Source organism: Procambarus clarkii, chromosome 60 (genome assembly GCF_040958095.1).
Source record: "Procambarus clarkii isolate CNS0578487 chromosome 60, FALCON_Pclarkii_2.0, whole genome shotgun sequence".
Classification (NCBI taxonomy): Eukaryota; Metazoa; Arthropoda; class Malacostraca; order Decapoda; family Cambaridae; genus Procambarus; species Procambarus clarkii.
The window spans coordinates 6,037,146-6,051,739 of NC_091209.1; the positions used below are offsets into that span (position 1 = coordinate 6,037,146).

The following is a 14,594-nucleotide window of genomic DNA, read 5'->3' on the forward strand; positions in this document are numbered from 1 at the left end:
GCTTCAACACTGTCAAGCTTCACCAACACTCAAGCTTCACCATCACCAACACTGTCAAGCTTCACCATCACCAACACTGTCAAGCTTCACCATCACCAACAGTCATATAAAAGATTTATCCTATTAGTTGCCAGACTTATAAGTCAAATGCTGACTGTTTACAGTTAGTGCAAGTATATGCAATATTGTCCGGAATGGAACACGTCTTGGCTGATAACTAAGAAATGATGTAAATCAACTGTCGGATGGTGTTCCAGGGGAAGGAAAGCGCTCAGCTTGCTATCAGGAGACAGAGGTAGTCAACTCCTGTACCTACGGGCTCACCATAGCCCGTGCTACTTGGAACTTTTTGTTCCAGGTAGCGAATCTTAAACAACATACTCCTGTAGCCACCTGTGTCAGGAACATGGCATGTATGAACAAAGCCACAAGGGCCGTGACGTAGGTTCGAACCCTCGTCACGGCCTTTGTGGATTTGTTCATTTGATGCATCACGCTATAGTGATGTCTGTGTAATGACTTATATAATGTATTGAGGATATAAAAGAGCCGTGAAGCTCTGATGTTGATTCTACTGCTCTATTGTTACTATGGCACCTCTTCCTCACCACTAGCTCTCTTCTGCATTTCCTGCCATATCTCTCTAGTGTTGTCGTACATAATTAGAGCCATGGAAGACACTGGAGGTCCAGGTTCTTAATATGTACATTAAAACTACAAAATACTTTAGCGGAAGATATTGTAGGAAGTTGTTGACCAGACCACACACTAGAAGTTGAAGGGACGACGACGTTTCGGTCCGTCCTGGACCATTCTCAAGTCGATTGTGATGAGGACAGGTAGGGACAGGCATTAAATAGGCAAGAGAGAGCTGAGGAGGAAAGTCAGGTGTAGGGGATAGTAGTAATAATGAGAACTGCAGAAGGCCTATTGGCCCATACGAGGCAGCTCCTATTATAACCACCGAAGGAGATAGTAATAGGAATAAGAAGAGGATAGCAAGAGAGCATAGGAGAAGACAATGCACAGAAAAAGGGAGAAGAGAGAAAGAAAAGGAAAGAGAAAAAGAAAGATAAATGGAAGGGGGTAAGGTTATGTTAGGTCACGTTTATTAGAAAGATTAGAGCATTTGAGTATATACTGTGAAAGGGAAGAGTCCACAGCAACAAAGCCAGGACTCAAGTTCATGTTGGGTACATTGTTAATAAGAGCCGATTCTACAAGACGGCGTCTGTGTAGAGTAGAGGCAGGAAAGATTATTTTGGAGGAAGACCAATCAATGGGATGATTAGAATCCCTCACATGGCAGAAGAGAGCATTGTTAGTGTCTGCAGACTTAACACTTCTCTTGTGTTCTTTGTTGAGAGTTGAGTTGAGAGTTGCAGCAAGTGTATAATAGAGGTAGTGAACAGTGTGAACATTTTATGAACATCAGGAGGAGCATATTGATTTTTGTAACCAATTAATCATCGTTGGACGGATTTTGTATTTCCGTGCCTGTTATACATAATTTATTATGTATCTTTTATTATACATTCTTTTATACACTTCTCGTCCCTTCGGGGAGCTGAAGAACAAGTTATATTTTGTAAAGTTCTTTTGTTATTGATAACTCTTGCTGTTCTTGTTAGTGTTCAGCTGAGGTAAAGTTCACGGTGTTGATAACTGCTGATAACTTCATGGTATTCAGTTAAGTCCTCACTGATAACTTCTGATAACATCATGGTGCTCAGTTAAGTCCTCACTGATAACTGCTGATAACTTCATGGTGCTCAGTTAAGTCCTCACTGATAACTGCTGATAACTTCATGGTGCTCAGTTAAGTCCTCACTGATAACTGCTGATAACTTCATGGTGCTCAGTTAAGTCCTCACTGATAACTGCTGATAACTTCATGGTGTTCAGTTAAGTCCTCACTGATAACTGCTGATAACATCATGGTGCTCAGTTAAGTCCTCACTGATAACTGCTGATAACTTCATGATGTTCAGTTAAGTCCTCACTGATAACTGCTGATAACATCATGGTGCTCAGTTAAGTCCTCACTGATAACTGCTGATAACTTCATGGTGCTCAGTTAAGTCCTCACTGATAACTGCTGATAACTTCATGGTGCTCAGTTAAGTCCTCACTGATAACTGCTGATAACTTCATGGTGTTCAGTTAAGTCCTCACTGATAACTGCTGATAACTTCATGGTGCTCAGTTATGTCCTCACTGATAACTGGTGTATGGTGATAACTGTGAGAGACAGGTGGCACAGCCTGTACCACCTGTGTAGGTGAACAGGTGGCACAGTCTGTACCACCTGTGTAGGTGACACAGGTGGCACAGCCTGTACCACCTGTGTAGGTGACACAGGTGGTTCAGCCTCTAACTACCAGCCCATTAAGCAGAAAAGACAGCTAAACAACCCTAAACTGCTGCCAATGGTCAAACCATCTAATAGAATAACACACTTCAACACTGTGTTCACCATTCATTCCTCTTGCAAAAATAAGTTTATTCATCCTATTGCAATACATTTTATGTATACACATGTACGAATATATACATATAAACATGGTATTTGAAAAGGGACATCAGGTTCCCCCAAAAACATTTAGTAACGGTACAATGGAGTAATCTCCGGGAAGCTTGCAATGCTATTCAAGAAAGGTTTAAACTAAATTCTGCAATAGACTTAAAAAAAATGAAAAATGGTGTGCAGTATAGAGGCGAGTTGGTGTTGGAGAATGGCACTAACCTTGCTCCTGCCTGGAGTATGGCAGGCACTGGCAAGCTCTGGCAGGCACTGGTAGGCACTGGCAGGCACTGGCAAGGGACTAAACGCCCAAGCAGAGAGAGGGGGCTCTCTCTCTGCTGGACAACCGGCTGGAGTAAGGCTATATATATACACTGAGTGTGTCAGGTGTTTGGTGTCAGGTGTTACAACGACCCAGGCAGATGTTGTTACTCAGGTGTTATGACCAGGCAGATGTTGTGACACAGGTAAAATAGTGTACTAAGCTTGAGGCAGGTGTTAATATTGTGTTGTGTTGCAGATGTAACACAACACAGTGTTGCTAATATTACAACCCATCTTCCCCCTGTTTAGACAGTACCTATTGCGACTATCATCTATAGTCACAATTCGTACATACTTAGCTTTTAGATAGTAGTATACTGACTAGTAAAGAATTCTTTTAAAATAACGCTAAACAAACTAGACCAATATTGCTAGGCCTTGTATAGTACACATATGTACTATATAAGGCCTCAAATTTCATATATTAGGCCTAGGAAATGTTAGGTTAGTTTGTCAAAGCAACACAATAAATAGTTTTCTGGTTTGTCTAACTCAATAGTGCCGATTTGTACTTATTAATTTCGTTGTTGTAGGCGGGTATATGTGTGTGCTATGGTGGTGTGTGCTATGGTGGCAGTGGTGATGGGTGACCCTCAGTACTGCCACAACAGTTGGATGGGTTGGTGTTAATATTGTGCTCTGTTACAGGGGCGGTGGACTGAATGACGGACTAAGGCGGTCATCACTTCAGTCATCACTACTCACACTACTCTACTGGTAAGCCCTCCGTCTCTCATGTCGCACGCACGCACGCACACATAGGAAGTGATGTGGTGGAGGCTGACTCCATACACAGCTTCAAGTGTAGATATGATAGAGCCCAGTAGGCTCAGGAACCTGTACACCAGTTGATTGACGGTTGAGAGGCGGGACCAAAGAGCCAGAGCTCAACCCCCGCAAACACAACTAGGTGAGTACACACACACACACACACACACACACACACAACCAACACACAAGAGAAAAAACCTAGTAACACATCTGGAGAGAAGAGACTTCGTGACAACCCATCAACATGGGTTCAGGGAGGGTAAATCTTGCCTTACAGGCTTGATAGAATTCTATGATCAGGTCACAAAGATTAAGCAAGAAAGAGAAGGATGGGCGGACTGCATTTTTTTGGACTGTCGGAAAGCCTTTGACACAGTACCCCATAAAAGGTTGATGCATAAGCTGGAGAAACAGGCAGGAGTAACTGGTAGGGCGCTCCAGTGGATAAGGGAGTACCTAAGCAATAGGAAGCAGAGAGTTACAGTGAGGGGTGAGACCTCAGAATGGCGTGAAGTCACCAGTGGAGTCCCACTGGGCTCTGTGCTTGGACCTATCCTGTTTCTGATATACGTAAATGATCTCCCAGAGGGTATAGACTCATTCCTCTCAATGTTTGCTGACTATGCCAAAATTATGAGATGGATTAAGACAGAGGAGGACAGCTTGAGGCTTCAAGAAGACCTGGACAAGCTGCAGGAATGGTCGAACAAATGGATGTTAGAGTTTAACCCAAGCAAATGTAATGTAATGAAGATAGGGGTAGGAAGCAGGAGACCAGATACAAGGTATCACTTGGGAGATGAAATACTTCAAGAGTCAGAGAGAGAGAAAGACCTGGGGGTTGATATCACGCCAGACCTGTCCCCTGAAGCTCATATCAAGAGGATAACATCAGCAGCATATGCTAGGTTGGCTAACATAAGAACGGCCTTTAGAAACTTGTGTAAGGAATCTTTCAGAACATTATATACCACATATGTCAGACCAATCCTGGAGTATGCGGCTCCAGCATGGAGTCCATATCTAGTCAAGCATAAGACTAAACTGGAAAAAGTTCAAAGGTTTGCCACCAGACTAGTACCCGAGCTGAGAGGTATGAGCTACGAGGAGAGACTACGGGAATTGAACCTCACTTCGTTGGAAGACAGAAGAGTTAGGGGGGACATGATCACCACATTCAAGATTCTCAAGGGAATCGACAGGGTTGATAAAGATAGGCTATTTAACACAAGGGGCACACGCACTAGGGGACACAGGTGGAAACTGAGTGCCCAAATGAGCCACAGAGATATTAGAAAGAACTTTTTTAGTGTCAGAGTGGTTGACAAATGGAATGCATTAGGAAGCAATGTGGTGGAGGCTGACTCCATACACAGTTTCAAGTGTAGATATGATAGAGCCCAATAGGCTCAGGAACCTGTACACCTGTTGATTGACGGTTGAGAGGCGGGACCAAAGAGCCAGAGCTCAACCCCCGCAAGCACAACTAGGTGAGTACAACTAGGTGAGTACACACACACACACCAGAACTAAGAGGCATGAGTTACGAGGAAAGGCTGCGGGAAATGCACCTTACGACACTGGAAGACAGAAGAGTAAGGGGAGACATGATCACAACCTACAAAATCCTCAGAGGAATCAACCTGGTAAACAAGGATGAACTATTCAACACTGGTGGGACGCGAACAAGGGGACACAGGTGGAAACTGAATACCCACATGAGCCACAGAGACGTTAGAAAGAACTTTTTCAGTGTCAGAGTAGTTAACGGATGGAATGCACTAGGCAGTGATGTGGTGGAGGCTGACTCCATACACAGTTTTAAATGTAGATATGATAGAGCCCAATAGGCTCAGGAATCTGTACACCAGTTGATTGACAGTTGAGAGGCGGGACCAAAGAGCCAAAGCTCAACCCCCGCAAGCACAAATAGGTGAGTACAAATAGGTGAGTACACACACACACACAGAAGTCACCAGTGGAGTCCCACAGGGCTCTGTACTCGGTCCTATCTTGTTTCTGATATATGTAAATGATCTCCCGGAGGGTATAGATTCATTTCTCTCAATGTTTGCGGACGATGCTAAAATTATGAGAAGGATTAAAACAGAAGAGGACTGTTTGAGGCTTCAAGACGACCTAGACAAGCTGAAGGAATGGTCGAACAAATGGTTGTTAGAGTTTAACCCAACCAAATGTAATTTAATGAAGATAGCTGTAGGGAGCAGGAGGCCAGATACAAGGTATATTCTGGGAGAGGAAATTCTTCAGGAGTCAGAGAAGGAAAAAGACTTGGGGGTTGATATCACGCCAGACCTGTCTCCTGCAGCACATATCAAGAGGATAACATCAGCGGCATATGCCAGGCTGGCCAACATACGAACGGCATTCAGAAACTTGTATAAAGAATCATTCAGAACTTTGTATACCACATATGTTAGGCCAATCCTGGAGTATGCAGCCCCAGCATGGAGTCCATATCTAGTCAAGGATAAGACTAAACTGGAAAAGGTTCAAAGGTTTGCCACCAGACTAGTACCCGAGCTGAGAGGTATGAGCTACGAGGAGAGACTACGGGAATTAAACCTCACTTCGCTGGAAGACAGAAGAGTTAGGGGGGACATGATCACCACATTCAAGATTCTGAAGGGAATTGATAGGGTAGATAAAGACAGGCTATTTAACACAAGGGGAACACGCACAAGGGGACACAGGTGGAAACTGAGTGCCCAAATGAGCCACAGAGATATTAGAAAGAACTTTTTTAGTGTCAGAGTGGTTGACAAATGGAATGCATTAGGGGGTGATGTGGTGGAGGCTGACTCCATACACAGTTTCAAGTGTAGATATGATAGAGCCCAATAGGCTCATGAATCTGTACACCTGTTGATTGACAGTTGAGAGGCGGGACCAAAGAGCCAGAGCTCAACCCCCGCAAACACAACTAGGTGAGTACTAGGTGAGTACACACACACACAGAGGGGGGGGGTGGTGGTGTCCCGTCTTCCCAACACTCTTTGTCATATAGTAGTTTCAAAGCGATATGACAAAGAGTGCTGGGAAGACGGGACACCACGAGCGTAGTTCTCATCCTGTAACTACACTTAGGTAATTACACGCACCAAGGAGAGGGAGGGGGGGGGGGGTGTGAGGCACCAGCTGCCTAACTCCACCGCTCATCACCACTACACACTCCACCTCTCCTGCCTCTCACCACTCCCACTTCAAGCAGTAATATACACTTCTTCATCGTTAACTTTGCAAGCAATTGTCTCAGCTTCCATTGTCTGGCGGTGGATCTTCCTCCCGCTGGGGACATTTACACCTCTCTCGCTGCTCATTCTCACTCTCTCTCTCCCATCATGACTCTCCCATAGCCATAATCTGGTGGCTGGTCTCTCTCCCATCACCACTCTCCCATAGCCATAATCTGGTGGCTGGTCTCTCTCCCATCTCTCCCATTTTCGTTACCTCAGTTGGAAGTAAGCCCCAGGGGATATTCTCACTCCCACAGTCTCCCAGGGTTCTCCCAGGGTACGTGGCGGCACTACCCAGGGGTCGGGCACTTGGGAAGGCTAATATGAGAACGTGGAATAGATGTGAGTGGGTGGTGGAGGAGCTGGGATGGTCTCTCGTAGAATGTTAAGAGATTATGTTCATATTTCGCGGCGGTAGTCATTCCGTCCTCGTGTCCCAGTTTCTTGTCCTCGTATCCCAGCTCCTGGTCCTCGTATCCCAGTTCCTTGTCCTCGTATCCCAGCTCCTGGTCCTCGTATCCCAGTTCCTTGTCCTCGTATCTCAGCTCCTTGTCCTCATATCCCAGCTCCTTGTCCTCATATCTCAGCTCCTTGTCCTCATATCCCAGCTCCTTGTCCTCATATCCCAGCTCCTTGTCCTCATATCCTGGGGAGACTGTTCCATCTTCCTCCGTCAGACTTAATGGACTTGAGTCAAAACAAAATAAGTACGGCCTGCGTGGTGGGACTTACTGGGACTAAAGTATTGGGATTTACTTGACTCAAATGCTGGGATTTATTGGGACTAAAAGACTAGGGATTTCCTGGGACTAAATTACTGGGATTACAGTGCTGGGATTTACTGGGACTAAATTACTGGGATTACAGTGCTGGGATTTACTGGGATTACAGTGCTGGGATTTACTGGGACTAAATTACTGGGATTACAGTGCTGGGATTTACTGGGACTAAATTACTGGGATTACAGTGCTGGGATTTACTGGGACTAAATTACTGGGATTACAGTGCTGGGATTTACTGGGACTAAAATATTGGGATTTACTGGTGCTCACTTTGACACAGAAGAAAAGATCTAATATATATTCCACTGGTTTAAATATTACAGGACAAACAAGGCAAAAATAGATAAAATAACATGTTAAAGGCAGACAGAAAACGGGACTTGGAACCTCACACTCGATTGGCGTTATCTCAAGTGTGATCCCGGGTTCGAGTCCCGGGCAGTGCGAGAGGTTTCCTTTGCATGCTGATGCTCCTGTCCACCTAGCGGCAAGAGGGTGCCCCGGGAGTCATAACAGGTCATTTCTGTAACACTTGTAACCACTGGCATTCCTGAAACACGGGAAGCAACAGGATTGACAACAGAAATCCTGCCCAACAGGAGCAGACGTGTGTTGCCACAACAGGCGGACAAGGAATATCTGCTGGCATGAATAATGCAACCTGAGCCATGGAAGAAGTACCATATCTTGCAAACACCGCCATAAACAAGGGGGGGGAGGAGCCGGACACTCCTCCAATCAGCCCCTCGAGTGTTAAAGACGAGCCCATGTTAGCAGTCTTAGACTTTCTTCCAGCTGAGGTAGGGATCCCTCCTCCCCTTCATACCCATAGGGAGGGGTGAGACACTATTCACTGACGATTAGGGAAGGGTCAGACAACCCATATATACCCTTAGGGAAGGGTCAAACAGCCTCAACATACCCTTAGAGAATCTTCTTGAGGTTATCTTGAGATGATTTCGGGGCTTTTTAGTGTCCCCGCGGCCCGGTCCTCGACCAGGCCTCCACCCCCAGGAAGCAGCCCGTGACAGCTGACTAACACCCAGGTACCTATTTTACTGCTAGGTAACAGGGGCATCAGGGTGAAAGAAACTCTGCTCATCGTTTCTCGCCGGCGCCCGGGATCGAACCCGAGACCACAGGATCACGCGTCCAGTGTTCTGTCCACTCAACCACCGGCTCCCTAAGGGTCAAAAGAAGGGGAAGGGTCAAACAGCCACAACATAACCTTAGGGAAGGGTCAAACACCATCAACATACCCTTAGGGAAGGGGTCAAACAGCCACAACATACCCTTAGGGAAGGGTCAAACACCACCATACCCTTAGGGAAGGGGTCAAACAGCCACAACATACCCTTAGGGAAGGGTCAAACACCACCATACCCTTAGGGAAGGGGTCAAACACCACCATACCCTTAGGGAAGGGTCAAACACCAACATACCCTTAGGGAAGGGTCAAACACCAACATACCCTTAGGGAAGGGTCAAACACCACCATACCCTTAGGGAAGGGTCAAACACCAACATACCCTTAGGGAAGGGTCAAACACCAACATACCCTTAGGGAAGGGTCAAACACCAACATACCCTTAGGGAAGGGTCAAACACCAACATACCCTTAGGGAAGGGTCAAACACCACCATACCCTTAGGGAAGGGTCAAACACCACCATACCCTTAGGGAAGGGTCAAACACCACCATACCCTTAGGGAAGGGTCAAACACCAACATACCCTTAGGGAAGGGTCAAACACCAACATACCCTTAGGGAAGGGGTCAAACACCACCATACCCTTAGGGAAGGGGTCAAGAGGTTGGATTTGTTTACAACGTGACAACTCCAGAGAACAGAGTGGTGAACGCGTACCGCACCTGTCACCGAGATTACCGGCTAACACACCTGGGGTCGCTGCAGTGTTTCAAGCGTAGGTTACACATATGTGGGTGAGTTTTGTTGGAATTAAATAGGAGGTGCCTCATATAGGCCTAGCGTGCCCTGGTTAGCTTGCACCTAAGCTTGTGGAGGTCTCCTGGGCCAACTAATACCCATCAGGAGGCAACCCCTGACTGTGGCCTATCTCCCAGCGACGGAGGTCTCCTGGGCCAACTAATACCCATCAGGAGGCAACCCCTGACTGTGGCCTATCTCCCAGCGACGCATATTACTGCTAGACGAGCAGACGCATCAGGTGAAAGGAAACGTACCCAATCTATTGTGTCCGGCTTGGGGGAATAGAATCCGGGTTAATCGATTGTGCGTCGGGGACGTAGACCACTCTGCTACTTATGACCCGACCATAAGTACACCGGTTGATGGAAGATGGAATCCAAGAGCTTAAGCTTAACCTCTGCAAGCACAAATAGGCAAGTGCAACAAGTAAATAACTACAACATCACTAGATCGTTGGGTTGAATAAATGCTCCCATGCACAAGATCACCGAGGCGGGGCCCAGGAACTAGATCTCCCTCTTCGTGGCGCCATATAAGCCAGGTATGACGCCACATATATTTCAACATGATATATGCCATATATAAGGGCTACAAAATATGTTCCAATGCTCTATCTTGAGGTTATCTTGAAATGATTTCGGGGCTTTAGTGTCCCCGCGGCCCGGTCCTCGATCAGGCCTCCACCCCCAGGAAGCAGGCCGTGACAGCTGACTAACACCCAGGTACCTATATTACTGCTAGGTAACAGGGGCATAGGGTGAAAGAAACTCTGCCCATTGTTTCTCGCCGGCGCCTGGGATCGAACCCGGGACCACAGGATCACAAGTCCAGCGTGCTGTCCACTCGGCCAACCGGCTCCTCTATACACGGACTACAACACAGGGTGAAGCCTCTCTGAGACATCACACATTTCCAGGGCCTCTTTTGGCATCCATACACAGTGGGTGTAATTTACACCAACAACAACAGTGAGAATGAACAACAGAGCCCTCGAGGACGAGCGAGGACGAGCGGTGTGTAGTCATCAAGGATTAACTCCTCAAGAATGTCTCGTCCGCAATTCAACAGTGAGAATGAACAACAGAGCCCTCGAGGACGAGTGAGGACGAGCGGTGTGTAGTCATCAAGGATTAACTCCTCAAGAATGTCTCGTCCGCAATTCAACAGTGAGAATGAACAACAGAGCCCTCGAGGACGAGCGAGGACGAGCGGTGTGTAGTCATCAAGGATTAACTCCTCAAGAATGTCTCGTCCGCAATTCAACAGTGAGAATGAACAACAGAGCCCTCGAGGACGAGTGAGGACGAGCGGTGTGTAGTCATCAAGGATTAAGTCCTCAAGAATGTCTCGTCCGCAATTCAACAGTGAGAATGAACAACAGAGCCCTCGAGGACGAGCGAGGACGAGCGTGTGTAGTCATCAAGGATTAACTCCTCAAGAATGTCTCGTCCGCAATTCAACAGTGAGAATGAACAACAGAGCCCTCGAGGACGAGTGAGGACGAGCGGTGTGTAGTCATCAAGGATTAAGTCCTCAAGAATGTCTCGTCCGCAATTCAACTGTGAGAATGAACAACACAGCCCTCGAGGACGAGCGAGGACGAGCGGTGTGTAGTCATCAAGGATTAAGTCCTCAAGAATGTCTCGTCCGCAATTCAACTGTGAGAATGAACAACACAGCCCTCGAGGACGAGTGAGGACGAGCGGTGTGTAGTCATCAAGGATTAACTCCTCAAGAATGTCTCGTCCAGAGCCCTCGAGGACGAGTGAGGACGAGCGGTGTGTAGTCATCAAGGATTAAGTCTTCAAGAATGTCTCGTCCGCAATTCAACAGTGAGAATGAACAACAGAGCCCTCGAGGACGAGCGAGGACGAGCGGTGTGTAGTCATCAAGGATTAACTCCTCAAGAATGTCTCGTCCAGAGCCCTCGAGGACGAGCGAGGACGAGCGGTGTGTAGTCATCAAGGATTAACTCCTCAAGAATGTCTCGTCCAGAGCCCTCGAGGACGAGCGAGGACGAGCGTGTGTAGTCATCAAGGATTAACTCCTCAAGAATGTCTCGTCCAGAGCCCTCGAGGACGAGCGAGGACGAGCGTGTGTAGTCATCAAGGATTAACTCCTCAAGAATGTCTCGTCCGCAATTCACTTACGAATTATTTCCGTTTGTTTAATTAAAGCATTTCCATGTAACAAGTTTGGCTTGTATCGCGACGCTAAATACAGCAGGTACACTGTATTGTTGTATCTTCTTGTTGTAGGCTTATTGGGCGCTAGTTGGGTTATTTTGAGGCTTAACTAAGGCACTCTGCCTCCCCGTACCCAGTTAGGGTACCACTCTGGGGGCAGATACAGGTCGGCGTTCAATCCCCGACCGTCTATAAGTGGTTGGGCACCATTCCTTTCCCCCCCGTCCCATCCCCAAATCCTTTATCCTGACCCCTTCCAAGTACTATATAGCCGTAATGGCTTGGCGCTTTTCCCTAAAAATTCCAAAATTCCCCCCCCCCAGGACCAGAGTGCGCAGAGTGAAGATCTGGCACTCTGGCACTCCCCCCCCCTCTAGGCTCGGAGGAGGAAAGTGCTAAAGTTGGACAATATCTTTGAGAGGAATGGGTCTAGCCACGCGGCTCTCTGCTTCAAACGTCCGCTCCGTCCTCCTCCTCCACACTTGAAGTCCTCCTCCAATGTTTGTCATGTTATGTGGGCCTGCGGGCCGCTCCAAGCAACAGCCTGGTGGACCAAACTCTCACAAGTCAAGCCTGGCCTCGGGCCGGGCTTGGGCAGTAGAAGAACTCCCAGAACCCCATCAAGCAGGTATATGTGGGCCTGCGGGCCGCTCCAAGCAACAGCCTGGTGGACCAAACTCTCACAAGTCAAGCCTGGCCTCGGGCCGGACTTGGGCAGTAGAAGAACTCCCAGAACCCCATCAACCAGGTATATGTGGGCCTGCGGGCCGCTCCAAGCAACAGCCTGGTGGACCAAACTCTCACAAGTCAAGCCTGGCCTCGGGCCGGGCTTGGGCAGTAGAAGAACTCCCAGAACCCCATCAACCAGGTATATGTGGGCCTGCGGGCCGCTCCAAGCAACAGCCTGGTGGACCAAACTCTCACAAGCAGGTATGTTAAGTTAGACTCCAGCTTCACCTTCGAGCATGTTGTTGGCCTCCAAGTGATGAGGATAGTTAAAGGACGACGTTTCGCTCCCTCCGACACCGGGATTGGTCGAGTATTTACACAAACATTTACGAAACCTGTTCATCTGTCCTCAAGCTAGGAGTCTCTGTAAACATTTAAAGTATTTACGAATTTCTAAACTTCACAACCAAGCGGGTCCAAAGAGCTGAAGCTCAACTTCCCCTGCAAGCACTACTAGGTGAGTGGTTGCTCTCCTGGTTTTACTATTCGACCTGAGGACCACAGACAGGGGTTCGTCTCCCTGCAAACAAGCACAACACTTTGACAACGATAATCAAGAGTTGTGGCGACGTTGTAGGTTTGTTATGCTGAGCGAATCACCAATCCTGCAACCAATCACTTGGGAGAACTGAATCAAACGCGGAATAGACCACTCGCTCCTTCTACAAAGTCGAGTTCAATCCCCATAGGTACAAATTTTTGAGTTCTATTTAGCCTTAAAGTTCCACTGTCACTTATGTTCGAATCTTATTACAATATAATCTTACTACTACGTTCGAATTATACACCGTTCGAAACTCATTGCATTGGAATTCCTACTTCGTTGGAATCCTCTTATATTCCAATACTATTAGGTTCTAATTCTTTTACCTTCAAATCTTATTAGGTTCCAATCCTAATCTCTTACCTCGCGATGATGTCGGGGTGTCAATGAGCGTATTCTGAGAAATTGAGTTCGAATCCCTGACACAAATTTGCGGGTTTTACTCTCTGTTTTTGAAGGTTGTAGAGAAAGTGAGTCTTGCAGATCTCTGAAGTTAATTGTGTTATTCAAACTATTGTGATTCTCCGTTTGTGTACACACACACACACACACACACACACACACACACACACACACACACACACACACACACACACACACACACACACACACACACACGCACACACGCACACACGCACACACACACACACACACACACACACACACACACACACACACACACACACACACACAGCCAAAGAGTTACGGTAAGGGGCGAGAAGTCGGACTGGCGAACAGTAACAAGTGGAGTACCACAAGGATCGGTGCTGGGACCAATTCTATTTCTTGTATATGTTAACGACATGTTTACAGGCGTAGAGTCCTACATGTCGATGTTTGCGGATGATGCAAAGTTGATGAGAAGAGTTGTGACAGATGAGGATTGCAGGATCCTCCAAGAGGACCTGAACAGATTGCAGAGATGGTCAGAGAAATGGCTACTAGAATTCAACACGAGCAAATGTAAAGTTATGGAAATGGGACTAGGAGATAGGAAACCAAAGGGACAGTACACAATGAAGGGGAACAGCCTACCTGTAACGACGCGTGAAAGAGACCTGGGGGTGGACGTAACACCTAATCTATCTCCTGAGGCACATATTAATAGGATAACGACAGCAGCGTACTCTACACTGGCAAAAGTTAGAACATCATTCAGAAACCTAAGTAAGGAGGCATTTAGGGCGCTATACACTGCCTACGTAAGGCCAGTCTTAGAGTATGCCGCCTCATCATGGAGTCCCCATCTGAAGAAGCATATAATGAAACTGGAAAAGGTTCAGAGGTTTGCAACGAGACTCGTCCCAGAGCTACGAGGGATGGGGTATGAAGAGCGCCTGAGGGAACTGTGCCTTACGACACTAGAAAGAAAAAGGGAAAGGGGGGACATGATAGGAACGTATAAGATACTCAGAGGAATTGACAGAGTGGACATAGACGAAATGTTCACACGGAATAGTAACAGAACGAGAGGACATGGATGGAAGCTTGAAACTCAGATGAGTCACAGAGATGTTAGGAAGTTTT

At 47.0% G+C, this 14,594-nt stretch overlaps 1 protein-coding gene across 3 annotated transcripts in view; it reads left to right on the plus strand.

Annotated features, from left to right (window-relative positions):
- The first annotated feature begins 3,494 nt into the window (after positions 1–3,494).
- Positions 3,495–14,594, plus strand: part of LOC123766927 (Ig-like and fibronectin type-III domain-containing protein 1) — a 155,681-nt gene continuing 144,581 nt past the window's right edge. For all 3 annotated transcript variants that reach the window (XM_069307413.1, XM_069307414.1, XM_069307415.1), the window contains exon 1: positions 3,495–3,565. The gene's annotated coding sequence lies outside the window, so the exon portion shown is untranslated. The remainder of the gene's footprint in view (positions 3,566–14,594) is intronic.